Source organism: Canis lupus, chromosome 12 (assembly GCF_011100685.1).
Source record: "Canis lupus familiaris isolate Mischka breed German Shepherd chromosome 12, alternate assembly UU_Cfam_GSD_1.0, whole genome shotgun sequence".
NCBI lineage: Eukaryota > Metazoa > Chordata > Mammalia > Carnivora > Canidae > Canis > Canis lupus.
The window spans coordinates 14,231,081-14,245,686 of record NC_049233.1 but is presented as its reverse complement, the minus strand read 5'-3'; the positions used below and the strand labels follow the sequence as shown (position 1 = coordinate 14,245,686).

The 14,606-nt window shown below is 38.1% G+C and overlaps 2 long non-coding RNA genes across 12 annotated transcripts in view; one reads left to right on the top strand and one right to left on the bottom strand.

Moving 5' to 3' along the window:
* Positions 1-8,735, bottom strand: part of LOC102156802 — an 80,704-nt gene extending 71,969 nt beyond the window's left edge. For 5 of the 7 annotated variants that reach the window (XR_005367789.1, XR_005367790.1, XR_005367788.1 and 2 more), the window contains exons 1-2: positions 8,549-8,735; positions 2,401-2,476 (exon numbers count right to left, since the gene is read on the bottom strand). This is a non-coding gene — a long non-coding RNA (uncharacterized LOC102156802). Of the gene's footprint in view, positions 1-2,400; positions 2,477-3,487; positions 3,545-8,548 lie in introns of all 7 variants that reach the window. The other 2 variants (XR_005367792.1, XR_005367794.1) reach the window with 1 other exon arrangement.
* A 48-nt stretch (positions 8,736-8,783) lies between these two features.
* LOC102156644 overlaps positions 8,784-14,606 on the top strand; it is a 30,317-nt gene continuing 24,494 nt past the window's right edge. For 4 of the 5 annotated variants that reach the window (XR_005367783.1, XR_005367784.1, XR_005367787.1 and 1 more), the window contains exon 1: positions 8,803-9,049. This is a non-coding gene — a long non-coding RNA (uncharacterized LOC102156644). Of the gene's footprint in view, positions 9,050-14,606 lie in introns of all 5 variants that reach the window. The other variant, XR_005367785.1, reaches the window with a different exon arrangement.

Genomic DNA, 14,606 nt, shown 5'->3' with positions numbered 1-14,606 from the left:
TTCTTCCTAAGTTATAGACACACTTGCAACCTTGAAGAATATTCTGGAAATGGAAGAAATCTAAGAAGTTATTTCTCAGTCAATGCAGAAATTTTTTCTATGAGACCCACAAAGGCAATATATTCCTCGGGCTGATGCAATATACTGCACCAAGAAGGAACTCAGTAAAGGTTAGTGAGTAACCAAATGAATCCAACCATTGCTTAAAATTGGTAATTTGGATTTCACTTAGAGTTGGGCAGCATTTACTCCTCAGAAACTTCTTTCTTTTTTTTTAAGATTTTATTTATTTATTCATGAGAGACAGAGAGAGAGAGAGAGAGAGAGAGAGAGAGAGAGAGAAGGGGCAGAGGGAGAAGCAGGCTCCATACAGGGAGCCTGATGTGGGACTCAATCCCGGGTCTCCAGGATCAGGCCCTGGGCTGAAGGCGGCGCTAAACTGCTGAGCCACCTGGGCTGCCCTAGAAAGTTCTTTCTTACTTTGACTTAAGTTCTGTCTCTTTCTACCACTCGTTAGTTCTAGTTTTACCATCCAAAGAAACATAACAAATCTACTCATTCTTTTGAGTATGAGTTTTTTTGAAAATTTGAAGATATTGGTTGGGTCTTAGCTTTTTCTTTTCCAAATAATATCTCCCATTTCTTCATAGAGCTCAAAGGAACCAATCTGCTATCATGAATAATACTGTATTCCCTTTCTCTCTTAATGCACTGAGCAAGATGGGTTGCATAAGGGGTTGCATTATAGATTGGGGGGGTAATTCTCCCAGGGGCTAGATCCATGAGTCCCTGAACTTTTTGCATATGTGCCATGCTTCCCTGGGGTGTGTACTATGTCCTGCTGCAGCTGAGGCACATGGCCACTTTCCAATAAGCCTGATCCCTTCTCCCCACAAGCCCCTAAACTCCTATGCTGTAGGATCTATGGAACCTGTCATCCTCCCAACTGCTTGCATTTCCAGCAGATGGCATTTTCCCAGGAAGATGCTCCTGCTGGCAGCCCCTGCCTACTCTAAATCACAGCCATTACCACTTAAGCCTACTTCCTCCCGCTTGGTCCCCAGCGCCTTGAGCAAGCAAAAGCATCTGGTTCCTCATCCTCCACGCCATAATCCTTAAAATCCTCGAAAGCCTTCATTAAATCACAATTCTACCAATGTCACCACACCCCTAAGCTTCAGGGAATGCTCGATTACAAACCAATCCTTCACCTTCTAACACAGAGGGTCATAGCCAGCATTTCTAAAAAACAAAACAGAAAATACCACAGCTAATCATCCTTAATAAACATAAATATTATTTCTGGAATTTTTGTTTTTTACATACAGTAACACTTTTTGAAAGCTATGTACATGGATATCCTGTATGTCTAAACATAAATATTCTTCATGGACTGAAATGAAATATTAAGTGTCTGTTATTGTGGGTGTTGGCCGAACGAACATGATAAACACAATGTTCCTGCAGCCCAAAGCTGTGGCTGTCACTAGCTAATGTCTGAGCCTACAGGGCTATGTAATGGAAAGAGGATTTCTGAATATAGACTCCACATCTGTCTTATTCGCCTTGGCATCCCCCATGCCGTTCTCACTATCTGCATAAAGGAGGTGTCTGATAAATATTTGTTACATGAATGAAATCCACTCCCTGGCTGAGTGACCTCTGGGACTCACTCTTCTCATTTGTAAAATGAATCTTCACCATTTCTTGATGAACTCTGAGTCCCTTCAAATGCTACTCTGACAACCCATGACTGCCTCCGAATCCTGGAAAATGCGTTTGCAATGGCAGAGGTTGGCTCTGGTAACTCCTCTCTTCCCCCGCATTCACACTATACAAATAACCACCCTGGGTAAGAAGTGTGAGGATAAGCTGGTGCTGAAAATGAGCTAAGAAAAAAACCAAGTACACCCTGCCCAGTGTATGTCAGGCTGTGGTTTGTACTAGATTAATGAAAGCCCCACATGGCATAATTGTGTTTACAGTGAGCTTATAGGACTTTTCCCTCAAGGTAGGAAAGGAGGTTCGGGTTAAACAAATTATTTAGCTTTTCCTGACCTGAACTGGCAACAGTGATGGGGAGCGGTAGCTGAGGAATGGCCTTCCCGATTTCAGCCCGGATTATGCTCACCTTGAGTGCCTTTGCAACCAGACACTGGTCTTCCATCAAGGAAGCAAAAGGCAATTCCTATGCTCTGAAAAGGTCTAAAGCCCCAAATTGCTTCCTGTGGGCAAATTGTACCTTGCCCAATTGTGTAGAAGTAACATCTAGCTACAGGGCAGCAAACAGCTGGTATTATAGGAATTAAAGGTTCTGCTTTTCGGCTGGAGCAATGAAACAAATAAGTAAATGTGATTGCCCAGAAATAGAATCCTGCTATCTTTATTGCTGTCACTCACCTCTTCTTCCTGAGACAGAAACACTGTGTGGAGTCACATGCAGCCCACATCTATGGGAGGGTGATACCTTGTAGTTCTGTTAAGAAGAAACACACATCTTACCTGCTGAGTCTACACAACACCAAAATCCTAGTTTGAACAAACATGTCACTGAACGAATTCAATGACCGACATGTTGCCCGGGCATATTTGACTTTGGTCTAAAAGCAAATTAATTTTAACTACAGCTTGGGGAGTGGGGATGTAATTTTGCTTAGTTTTTATGGTCGATCTTTTTTCAGTCAATCCATAACCATTGCCAATTTCTCTTTAGTCTCTGAAGATATTTTTAGGTATGAGACTGTACTAACAGGATGTATGTAATTTATTGGCAAAACTTTCCTGTCAACCCGTCAGTCATTTTTGATTCCAAATTACATGGGCCCAACCCAGGTCTGGGATGCATTCACATTAAATGATTGTGGATCATTTATTTCAGAAATGATAGGTTGGAGAAAATGTGCTTTGCACATGAGAAATGAAAACCCACAGCATGTCAAGTTTCCTGTTTCCTTGCGATCCTCATTTTTCCATTTAGCCCCTATTTTAACTTTTCCTCCCTCTTACTTAAAGGTCTTGAGAGGATCCAAAAACAGATCAGGGAAGGCCTAGCCACCCGCTCCTTGGCCCCGGGTTGAGTAAGACCACCTCCTAGAGGGTAGGAAGGAAATAATCACAATCATCACTGACATTTTGTATCCCCCTTGGGAGTTCAGCAAGGTAATGAGAGGAGGGTGATGACCTACATCTTGTAGGCTCACCCGGATGAGGTCATACAGAAAGGAAAAAAGGTGCCAGAACACAAATACATGCGCTCACAATGCTTCACTTTTTTCCTAGAAATGGCTCCCACTCTTTGTGAATCTCCTCATGGTGCATGATGACGTAAAGAAGGGAATATGTTCTGTGAGTGGGTGTTATACTCAGAGAAACAGGCTGTGCGCCTTCTATAAGCCTCTTGCCTGCTGTCAGAGCAGACAGTCAGGAGAGGTGGCAGGAGGTAAAGTGGGAGACGTCAAAACAAAGAGGAACAGTGTGCAGCTCTCACCAGCTCCAACCTTGATGATATGGGGCCCTTCCACACGAAGCTGAACTCATCTCTGACCTATGAGTGGGAGAAAATGAAGAGGCAACCTTATGGGCCTGGAGGCTGCCCTGAGCACCTGCCCACAATTTTGTAAACAAAACTTGCACAAAAACAATTATTCAGATTTGGTTTTGTGCCAGTTCTCAGGCAATTTTTGTAATCATTTAAATTTTTATTTATTTAAGCTTTTAATAGAGGTATAATTTCCATAGTATCTATCTTAGATGTAACTGTGGTTGATGCTGATAAAGGCATATGTTAATGTAACACACCCCTATCAGGATATAGAATACTTCCATTACTCCAGAAAGTTCTTTCCCGTCAATATCCCTTCCCTGACTAGAAGTAGCTTCTGTTCTGAGTTCTATGGCAACAGATCCACTTTGTCTGTACTAGAACCCCATAGAAATGGAATCATACTGTTATTTACCCTTTCATGATACAGATTATTTTACTTAATGCACTATTTGTAAAGTTGTCTGTATTATCATGTGTATCAAAAAGCCATTCCTTTTTTTAAAAAGATCTTTATATATTTATTCATAAGAGACAGAGAGAGAGAGGCAGAGGAAGAAGGGCAGAGGGAGAAGCAGGCTCCCCACAGGGAGCCTGATACAGGACTAGATCCCAGGACCCTGGGATCATGACCTGAACCAAAGGTGGATGCTAAACACTGAGCCACCCAGGTGCCCCTAGACCATTCCTTTTTATTGCCGAGTGGTACTCTATTATATGAATATAGTGCAAGTTACCCATTTACCTGCTAATGGACATTTAGGCTTGAAACAATTATGAATGCAGCTACTATAAATATTTTTATTATAAGACATTTAGTAGGTGCAGGGACCATGTGATTTCACTTGGGCAAATTTTTCAGTGGAATTGTTGAGTCCTATTAAACATAGGATAGAGCTGTGTTTAACTTTATTAGAAACTGTCAAGCTGGGACACCTGGGTGGCTCAGTGGTTGAGGGGCTGCCTTTTGGCTCAGGGCGTGATCCTGAAGTCCTGAGATCGAGTCCCACATCGGGCTGCCTTCATGGAGCCTGCTTCTCCCTCTGCCTATGTTTCTGCCTCTTTCTCTCTCTGTGTGTGTCTCTCACGAATAAATAAGTAAAAATCTTAAAAAAAAAAAAAAAAGACTGTCAAACTTTTTCAAAGTGTGGTGTTAACTAAATTGCATCCCTCCAAAATTCGTATGTCGAAGTCTCAATCCTTGGTACCTCAGAATACAACTATTTTTGGAGTTAGTGTCTTTAAAGAGGTAATTAAGATAAAGTGAGGTCATTAGAATGGGTCTACTCCACTATGATTGATGTCCTTATGAGAAGAGATCAAGAGATACACACAGAGGGAAAATCATTTGAAGACACAGGGAGAAGACGGCTATCTATAAGCCGATGAGAAAGGCTTCAGAAGAAACCAGTCCTGGCCCCACAGGACTTCTAGCCTGCCTACCTAAGACTTCCAGTCTGCAGAAATGTGAGAAAGTAAATATCTTCTGTTTAGCTACCTGCCTGTGAGCCTTTGTTATGGTATTTCTAGCCAACTAAAATATGTTACCACCGTCTTTACACCTCCAACAGTGGGTATATGAGTTCTGGTTTCTCCACATCCTCATCAACACTTACTATTGACAGCATTTTTAGCTTTAGCCATTCAAGCAGGTGAATAGTGCACAGGATTGTAATTTCCATCTGCATCTCTCTGATAATTAACAGTGTTAGGCACTATTTTGTGTGCTTACTGGCCATTCATTTATCTTCTTTTGAGAAGTGCCTGTTCAAGCTTCATATTTTTATTACTGAGTTGTAGGAGTTCTTTACAAATTCTGAATACAAGTTCTATAACAAATAATGGAATGCAAGCACTTATCCCCAATTTAAGACTTGTCCATTCATCTTCTTGCCCGTTCAGTAGCTTTTGAAGAAAAGTTTTAAATTTTAATAAACTTCAATATATTATTTTTGTGATTATTATTTTTCTATGTACTCTGTAAGAAATCTGTTCCTTGTCCAGGTCAAAAGATTTCTGGAAACTTTATGATTTTAACTATGTTCATGTCTATGATCCACTCCAAATGAATTTATGTGTATGGTGTGAGATATGTAATAAGGGTCTTTTTTTTTTCCCACATATGTTCCAGTACAATCTGTTGAAAAGGTGATTTTTGCCATTGGGTTTCTTTGAAAACTGTGAAAAATCAGTTGACCATGTATGTATAAGGTTTACTTCTGGATTGTATGTTGTCTCATTGAACTGTGAGTTAGAACAGAGAAACCCAAAGAGGAAGCTGACATGCCAGGGATGATGCTCCACCAGAGCTCTCCATCTTTTTTTTTTTTTTTGTATATTTTTTTTAATTGGAGTTCGATTTGCCAACATATAGTATAACACCCCATCCTATCAAGCGCCCCCCTCAGTGCCTACCTATCACCCAGTAACCCCATCCCCCCCGCCCAACTCTCCTTCCACTACCCCCTGTTCTCTCCATCTCATTAAAGGGCACCAACATCCCATGCAGTTGCACCAACCAGTGAAAGACATCATTATCTCTTATGTATAGGAACATCTACCTGCCCAGGGTCACCTGCATTCTCACCGGCCTCTTTCTAAACCATTTTCTACACAAACAATTCATCTGTTACCACTTAAAATCATTCAATGACTTCTCATTTTTCTTAAGATAGATTTAGAATTCTTTCCTAGAGTTTGCAATAAGATCCTTCATGGTCTCCACTCTATGCATACTAGGCTTCTTTAGTTCCTTACTTTCTTCTGCCATCAGGACTCTTCATACTGTTCCCTGTCTGGCTTCTCTTCCTTAATTAGATATCTCCTACTCCCCCTTTATTTCAAGCAACATTTCTTCAGAGAATCTCTCCTTTTATCTCTCTAATTAGATCAAGTATCTCCCTTACTGGATCATGTAGCACCTCTTCTTTATGCCATTCATCATAGTGTGATTTTTTTATTCTATATTTTTATTATTTGATTAACTCATTTTCCTCATTTGTCCTCTACACACCATAAGGACAAAGATTGTGTCTGGATTTTGCTCACGATTTTATATCAGTACCTAGCTTTGTCCCTGACCTGCAGCAGTTGCTCAGTAAATATTTGTTGGGTAAATGAATAAAGAGCAAAGAAGCTAAGAAAGAGAGAAGACATAAACTTGCTTCTCTTTCTCTTATCCATCCAGCCCTTGCCACTAGCACCATGTCCAATCCACCTTCAGAAATTGGATTCTGCCTAAGTCTGACCACATCTCACCATTACTGACCACCTTTCTGGTCCAAGCTACAGAGTCTCACCAGAGCTTCCCTAGGGGTTCCTTTGTACCCTGTATTAGTCCACAAACCCCACAAATTGGGTGGTTTTTAAACAACAGAAATTTATTTCTCACCATTCTGCAAGTTGGAAGTCCAAGATCAAGGTGACAGCTTGGTCAGGTTCTGGTGAACACCCTCTTCCATGTTGTAGATGGCTGATTTCTCACTGTGTCCTCACCTGATGGAAGGTACTAGGGAGCTTTTTTTCAGCACTTTTATAAGGGCTCTAATCCTAGTAATGAGAGTGGAGCCAAAGGCCCCACCTTCTAATATCATCACCTTGGAGGTTAGATTTCAACATATGAATTTTGGGGGAACTCAAACATTCAGACCATAGCATACACTAAGTTCATTCCAGAGCAGTCAGCCTGAATCTTTTAAAATATGTACCCCACTTGACACGATCTAACAGTTCACCACAACAATCAGAGGACCTCCAAACTTTTTATTACTCGTCTAAGATGCTTGGCTACCATTTCCAACTCAGACCCTGCACTATGACCTTCAATCATCCCATTCCAACCACCCTGCGCATTTTACCATTTCTTCAACACACCAGACCGACTCCTGACTCAGGCACTTGGCTGTTACTATATTCTGCTGAAATTCACCTCCCCATGTTGTTGCTTCTTCTCATTGGCCTCAACTCAAATGTCACCTCCTCAGAGAAGCCTTCCTTGACCATTCTAGCTAAAATAGTCCCTCTCTATTACCCGAGAAATTATTTTTACTTCATAGGAAATTTGACTTTCTAACATATTATATCTGTCTTATCTTCCAAAGTAGACTGTAAGCCCACAAAGTAGACAGAATTTTCAACATTCAACATTTGGAGTCCAGAAAAGGTAGTACAAAGACAGTATCTAATAATTATTTATTTGTTGACTAGATAATCAAAAATAAAAGAGAGAGAGAGAGTGGGAGAGAGAATGAGCATCCATGCACTGCATGGTACATATTAATTGTTCATCAAATGATGCTATTATATCTCTAAAGATGTGTAATCATTGAAACCATAATAACATGATCTTCAGGTGATTACAATTCTCAATTTAAGACTCATAAAAACAGAGTTGAAAGAATAAGTAGAAATTATAAGCATGTTAAAAAATCCCTATATTCACATGTTAAATAAGTTTCCTTTAAGCTCTAGTTCTCTTTCCCATTCTTTAAACTGATTTTTATTGAAATATACATCCTGACACCCTGAAACTTTTCTGCAAAGCAAAACTAAGTGGCTAAAGGTCTTGGGATAAAATAACTTAATATAGTACCAAAGAGTTTTGTATTTCCCGTGTCCCCAGGGTCTGATAGCTTCTGCATGCCTGTTCCCAGGATGTCTTGGGGAACATATATTCCTAGATTTTCATGAATATCCCCTTGAAGCTAAAATAATCACCTTATTTAATTGAACTAAAGTGATCCCTTATTTAAGAGAACTCCTTTGATGGGTGTCTACACTTTGCAATCAACCATAAAAGTCTGAAAAGAGCAGGCCTTCTGTTTTGCAATCTTTTTTTTTTTTTCACTTGGCTGCATAATGTGAAAATCCTTTCATGTCGTAGACAAATATCTGAATAATTTTAAATGGCTACATACTATCCCTTTGAGTGGCTAAAATATGGAATCCATCCAGTCTTCCATAATTTGACTTTTAAGTTTCAGGGCTATTGCTATTTATTCTCCTTACCTTACTGGGTTTTTTCTCCTTCTTCCATTTTTGATTGAAATCTCAAAGTGGCTTTTGATTAGGAGACTTGTAATTTTCTTGTGGAAAGCAGAAAACCTGAAAAGGAATAGATTTAGAATGGAATGAATCAAAGTAGTACTGGGGCATTTTATATGTTCATGGTGACCATAATATATCTGAACAGCTATTGTCTTCAGAACTAAGTGAAAGAGAGCTGATGTCACAGGCAGCTGATGTCACACTGTCTGTGTCCTGACCAGTGTAGGAACAGGGATGGACGGTGTCCATCCTTTCTGCTGGATTTGGCAGAAAACTGTGCCTCTAAGAGCCAGGTTTTAAAACTTGGATACTAGTTATCCCTAACGAGGATAATTGGATCCCTCTTTTTCAAATCATAGACTTAAGAATTTGTTTACTAAAATGTGCTGTTCCCTAAAATTAATTTTATTTTTAACTTTCTTCTATAGCTGGTAGTCATGAAGATTCGGCTACTGAATTCAGGTTAGTGTGCTTAGGGATAGACGTGTCCATGTGTCTCTCTTAGCTTGCTCTTCCTCAATTGCTGTTAAGACTTTGAATGGAATGGATCTTAAAGGCTCAGAGCATTTGATTAGTAACATTAATTTTTCTAGAAAAATTAAATTTCCAGGAGTTTAAGTTATTTAGGAAGAAGAATGACAAAGACCTGTAGTCTACAAAAAAAGAATGAAAGACCAAGAGGTTTCTAAGGGGTCTCAGTATCAAGCCACTGCACCATTCTGAGCCTAATAAAAGGATGGAGCTAGATGTTCTCTTGTAGCTCCCTAAATTCTGAGATACTGTCACCCAATTGTCTGTGAGAGAATTCTAACTTCTTTCCCAAAAGACTCAATCACATTAATTTGGAGATTTTCACTTTTGTTGGCAGTAACAGTTTGAAAAAGTCATTTCCTTATGACTCCTTTTAAACTGCTATACAAGGAGAAGTTAATTCTTCTCATAGTTCGGCTTGGAAGCTCATAAAGAGAGTAGTCTCAGCAGGGAGGGAGGTTCTGTGAATCCATAGCCTTGCTGTCATTTTAAATAATTCCATTGAGTTTAAAAGCAAATGTTTAATTCAGCACATTGACTGAGATTCGCCAGTCCAAGGCCTTGTAGACTGAAGACACTGTAGGAGATAATAAAAACGAATGAGTTTCTGTCTTACTTCATTCAGATGACTAGCTGAGTTTCTCTCCCTTCCCTGAGTTAGAGAACTCTCTAACGCGTGTTTCTTCTCCTTCCTGGTAGCCTTGGGCACATTTGTGCATTTGTAATGTGTGCAGAGAGGGAAAGCTCAGCTGATTAAAGATCCTGCAGAGCATTAGACCAGAAAGTGAAGGTCAGACCACAGAGAATTAATTTGAAAGTCTTAAAAAAATAATAATAATAATTTGAAGGTCTTTTCCAAATGTTGCTCATCATTTCTATAGCACAAGAACAATTTTAATGCAGAAAAAAAATAACATGGAACACTGCTATATCTCTTGTACCATAGAAGTTGGGAGAGAAGAATCTTCAAAGATGGGAAAGACCTGTATGATCAAAGTGATCATGTTTGCATTCTATGGAAGTGACCCTTATTGAAAGACAACTCTCAGAGCCTATAGCAAGGTAGATTCCTAGAATCTTCCCTAGATGTCAGCCATACCTTGGGACCCGCAGGGACCACCTGGTTGGGTATTGAAGGGGGTATAATGTGATAATATGGTACTGGGTTTGCAATTTACTTTGCTCGATTCATTTTAACCTGATTTCACACTTATAGGATGTTGATTTCATATTTGTAATAAAATATTGAATAGGAACTTGGGAAAAAAGCAGAGAGATCTAACTTAGAGTTGGTTTCCCATAGCAAGACTGGTTTCAGCTTTTACTTTTTATAGGACGACCCCATAGGTATAGTAAGAAATGAATATAGAGGGGGAAACCCTCAAATCTTTGTCTATGTTTTAAGTATTGTGAAAAAAGATATCAAAAGCAATGGCATCTGCACTCAATCCATGCAGCTCAATTTAGGACCATGTCATCTTAGGAGACTCTCCTCTCTTGTCACATGGCCTTAGAGAATAAGCATCTCTCCTCCAGGTCAAAGCGGATTCCCACAATCTCCTGTTGCAATCCAGTTTTATGATGAATGTAGCTCCTGTGTGGAGCTTAATTGCCTCCACCAATGTTTTGTGAAAACAAATAAGAATATAAACTGGGATTACTACCCATGAATATCATATAACCTATATTTTGTTTTACTAGTAGGATTTTTAAGCATTTATTATATAGTGTCTAATTTATATTATTTATACACATTTCAATAAATTTTCAGTATGGATAATATCCTTTATGCTTTTTTTTTCTTAGTGGTTGATGTTCTTTATATACTTACCTACATAATTACATACTTAAGAACCTTAGGCACTGATCTTACAACATTATAATGCAATAAAATGACTCAGAAAATTGATGAGAGGTTGTAAAAAATTTAATGGGAAGGGATTTTTTATAATAACCATTCTAAAACGTGTGAGGTGATATCTCATTGTGGTTTGGGGTTGTGTTTCCTTAATAATATATATGTGTGGGTTTATTTCTGGGCTCTTCATTATGTTCCATCGATCTATCCATCTATTTTTATGCCAATACCATACTGTTTTGTTTACTATAGCTTTGTAATATAGTTTGAATAGTGCAGTTGTTTGGCTATTTAGGTTTTTTTGTGGTTCTATACTATTTCAGTATTTTTTTTTCTATTTCTGTAAAAAAAGTGGCATTGAACATTTGCATCGAATCTGTAGATAACTTTGGGTAACAAAGGTAATTCTTTGCATCCACAAACATGAACTATCTGTTAATTTGTGTTTTTTCAATTTCTTTCATCAATGTCATGTAGTTTTCAGTTTACAGATGTTTTACTTCCTTGATTAAATTTTTCTCTAAATATTTATTGCTCTTTATGCTATTGTGAATAGGATTATTTTCTTTCTTTTTTGGATATCTCATTTTTAGTATATAAGACCAATAATTTTTTAATATTGATTTTGTATCCTTCACTTATATTGAATTTGTCGACTAGTTCTAACTGTCTTAGTGGAGTCCTTTGAGTTTTCTGTATACAGTATCATGTCATCTGCAAACAGAAACAGTTTTAATTCTTCCATTCTGATCTGGATGCTTTTTTACTTCTTTCTCTTGTCTACTTACCCTGGGTAGGACTTCCAGTACTATGTTGAATAAAAGTGACTAGAGTAAAGATCATTGTTTGTTCTTCACCTAAAAGAAAATTTTTTCACTATTGAGTATAATGTTAGCAGTGGGATTGCCATATGTGGCCTTATGTTAGGGTGTATTTTCTTTATCTTCCCTTTGTTGAGGATTTTTATCATAAATGGATATTGAAATTTGTCAAATGCTTTCTCCACATCTATTGAGATGATTTATTATTATCTTAATTTTATAATGTGTTGTATCATGATGATTGATTTGTGGATATTGAATCTTCATATCTGAGAAATGAATCCCACTTGCTCATGGTATATGATATCTTTTAATACATTGTTGAATTTGGTTTGCTAATTTTGTTGAGGATTTTTGCATCTATGTTCATCAGCGATATTGGCCTGTAATTTTCTTTTCTGATTAGTGTCCTTATCCGGTTTTGGTATCAGAGTAATGCTGGCTTTGTAAAATGGGTTTGGAAGTATTCCCTCCTCTTCTATTTTTTGGAATAGTTTGAGAAAAATTGGTATTAATTCTTCTTTAATTGTTTGGTAAAATATACCAGTGAAATCATCTGATCCTGGACTTTTGTTTATTGGGAGGTTTTTGATTCCTGATTCAGTTTCTTCCTAGTAAATGGTTGGTTCAGATTTTCTGTCTCTTCACAATTCAGTCTTGACAAGCTATATGTTTCCAGGATTTTGTCCATTTCTTCTAGGTTGTCCAATTTGTTGACATATATGTCATAATCTTTTATATATATATACTATAGGTTTTGACTTTGTGGTTATCATGAGGTTTACATAAAATATCTTATTTTAAGCTGATAACAATTTAACTTTAAAAGCATATGAATACTTTATTTTTTTATTGCTCCCTTCTGCCATTTTAGGATTTTAATGTTACAATATTGCACATCCAATAACAAATTATTATAGTTATAGTCCTTTTTAATATAATTTTTAAACTTTTAAACTAGAGTTGTGATATACATACTACCATTAAAATCGGAGAGAATCAGACTCTGACTACATAGTTAGCTTTGCTGGAGTTTAACACATGCATATGTTTTTACAGTGGTAACTGGCATCTTTTAATTTCAGCTTATAGAATGCTCTTCAGTGTTTCTTATAAGACAGATCTTATTCCTTCAGTGGTGATCAGTTCTTTCAGTTTTTTATTATTTGGGAAAGTCTTTACCTCTCCTTTGTTTCAGAAGGACAGCTTTGCTGGGTATAGCAACTTCCTGAGGATTCTGAAAAGAGTAGCAGAGTGCTCAAGATGGCAACATGGGGGCATTCCTGACATCAGTCCACTTCACAAGAAGAACTAGCAAATATCCATAGATAAGACACTGTTGTGAAATTTTCACTTCATAAGTGGAGCCCTGACCTCATAGATCTCCCAGCCTGACCAACGCTATTCTTTGCTCCCCCTGTCTCCACCAGAGTTCATGAACTGAGAAGGAATTTGACCAAGGCTTACACAGAGTTGATGGCAAAAACATATCCAATACTGGAACAAGGCTTTCTTCATGGTTAGGTCCTCCATCCCCCAAAATTGAAGCCATTTAGCATAGAAAAATTCGTAAGATATTAACTTTTCCTACTGTTTTGAGGACAGAGAAAGGTCTCTCTAGTTCAGGAGTGTTGTGAAACACCAGTTTTCAAGGTACAAACCACATTTTTATTTACTTACAGTCTAGAACATACAAGTGAAAGATAAACAGCATAAAATAACTTTAAATAAATGAAAAAAATATATAAACTCACATTCTATCTGCCTGTATCACCATCACTGCCATCCCTAACAACAACTGTGACCAGTTTGAGGATAAAGATTTTTAAAAATCATATCTCCCTTCCAGGATCTCACAAACTTAACTCAAATAAGTATGAAAATCCAGTGGTAACCTAATTCTCATAAATTATTTTCAAGACTCAATTCTCTATTTTTAAGCTCTTGCCTCTATGTTTTCAAGCTGCTTAAAGACAGTAGAATTTTAATTATCTTAAAATAAATTTAGAACATCTAAGGTTGTATCCTGTTAAGATGAACACATCACATTATTTTGGTCAATTTCATCTATGAAAATAAAAAAGTAAAACACTAAAATTAAAAAAAAAAGTTCATCTAATAAAAAAGTAAAGCTGTCAGATCACTGATTTAGAGTGGTATAGAGACCTCTAAAATTGCAAAACAATAGGAGTAGGGTTGGGGGGAGTCTTCATTTGTATCTCTCTCCTTCATTGTACCAGAGCACTGGTTAGAATCGCAGATGAGTAGAGAAATAACTTTAAAAATTGAGTTCCTGTCTACACAATGCCAAAACATCTAGTAAGTCTGGTTAAAAAAATGTCAACCCAGATGTTTGGCACTGCATAGACAAAACATCCAGATGACAGGCTGAACTTGCGAATAAACTGCTGAAATGGACCAGATGTTCTGGCTTCTTCGGGCTTTAGGGCCTAGGGGTCCCTGGGGACGTCAGGAGAAAGCACACATCCCTGCTGGACCTTCACCACCTGCACGCCTTCCCTGGAAACTGGAGTGGGTGTGTAACAGCGGGGTTTCAATTAAAAATGTCAACGACTACCTTAGAAAAATCAAGTTGAAAAGCACAAGAAGGATGTAACGTGATATTTATCTGAAATTCATGTTTTGGGAAGTCACTGAGTCACATCTATCTTGGGGCACTGTGGTTGCATTTCTAAATAGTCTCCCCCACGAGACTTTCTCTTTCAACCCAAGTTCTGGGCTTCTCTTTGCCAACTCAGGGCACAGTGGCTTTTTACAGGCCCCAGTTAGGGCTGAAATCTAGAACTTT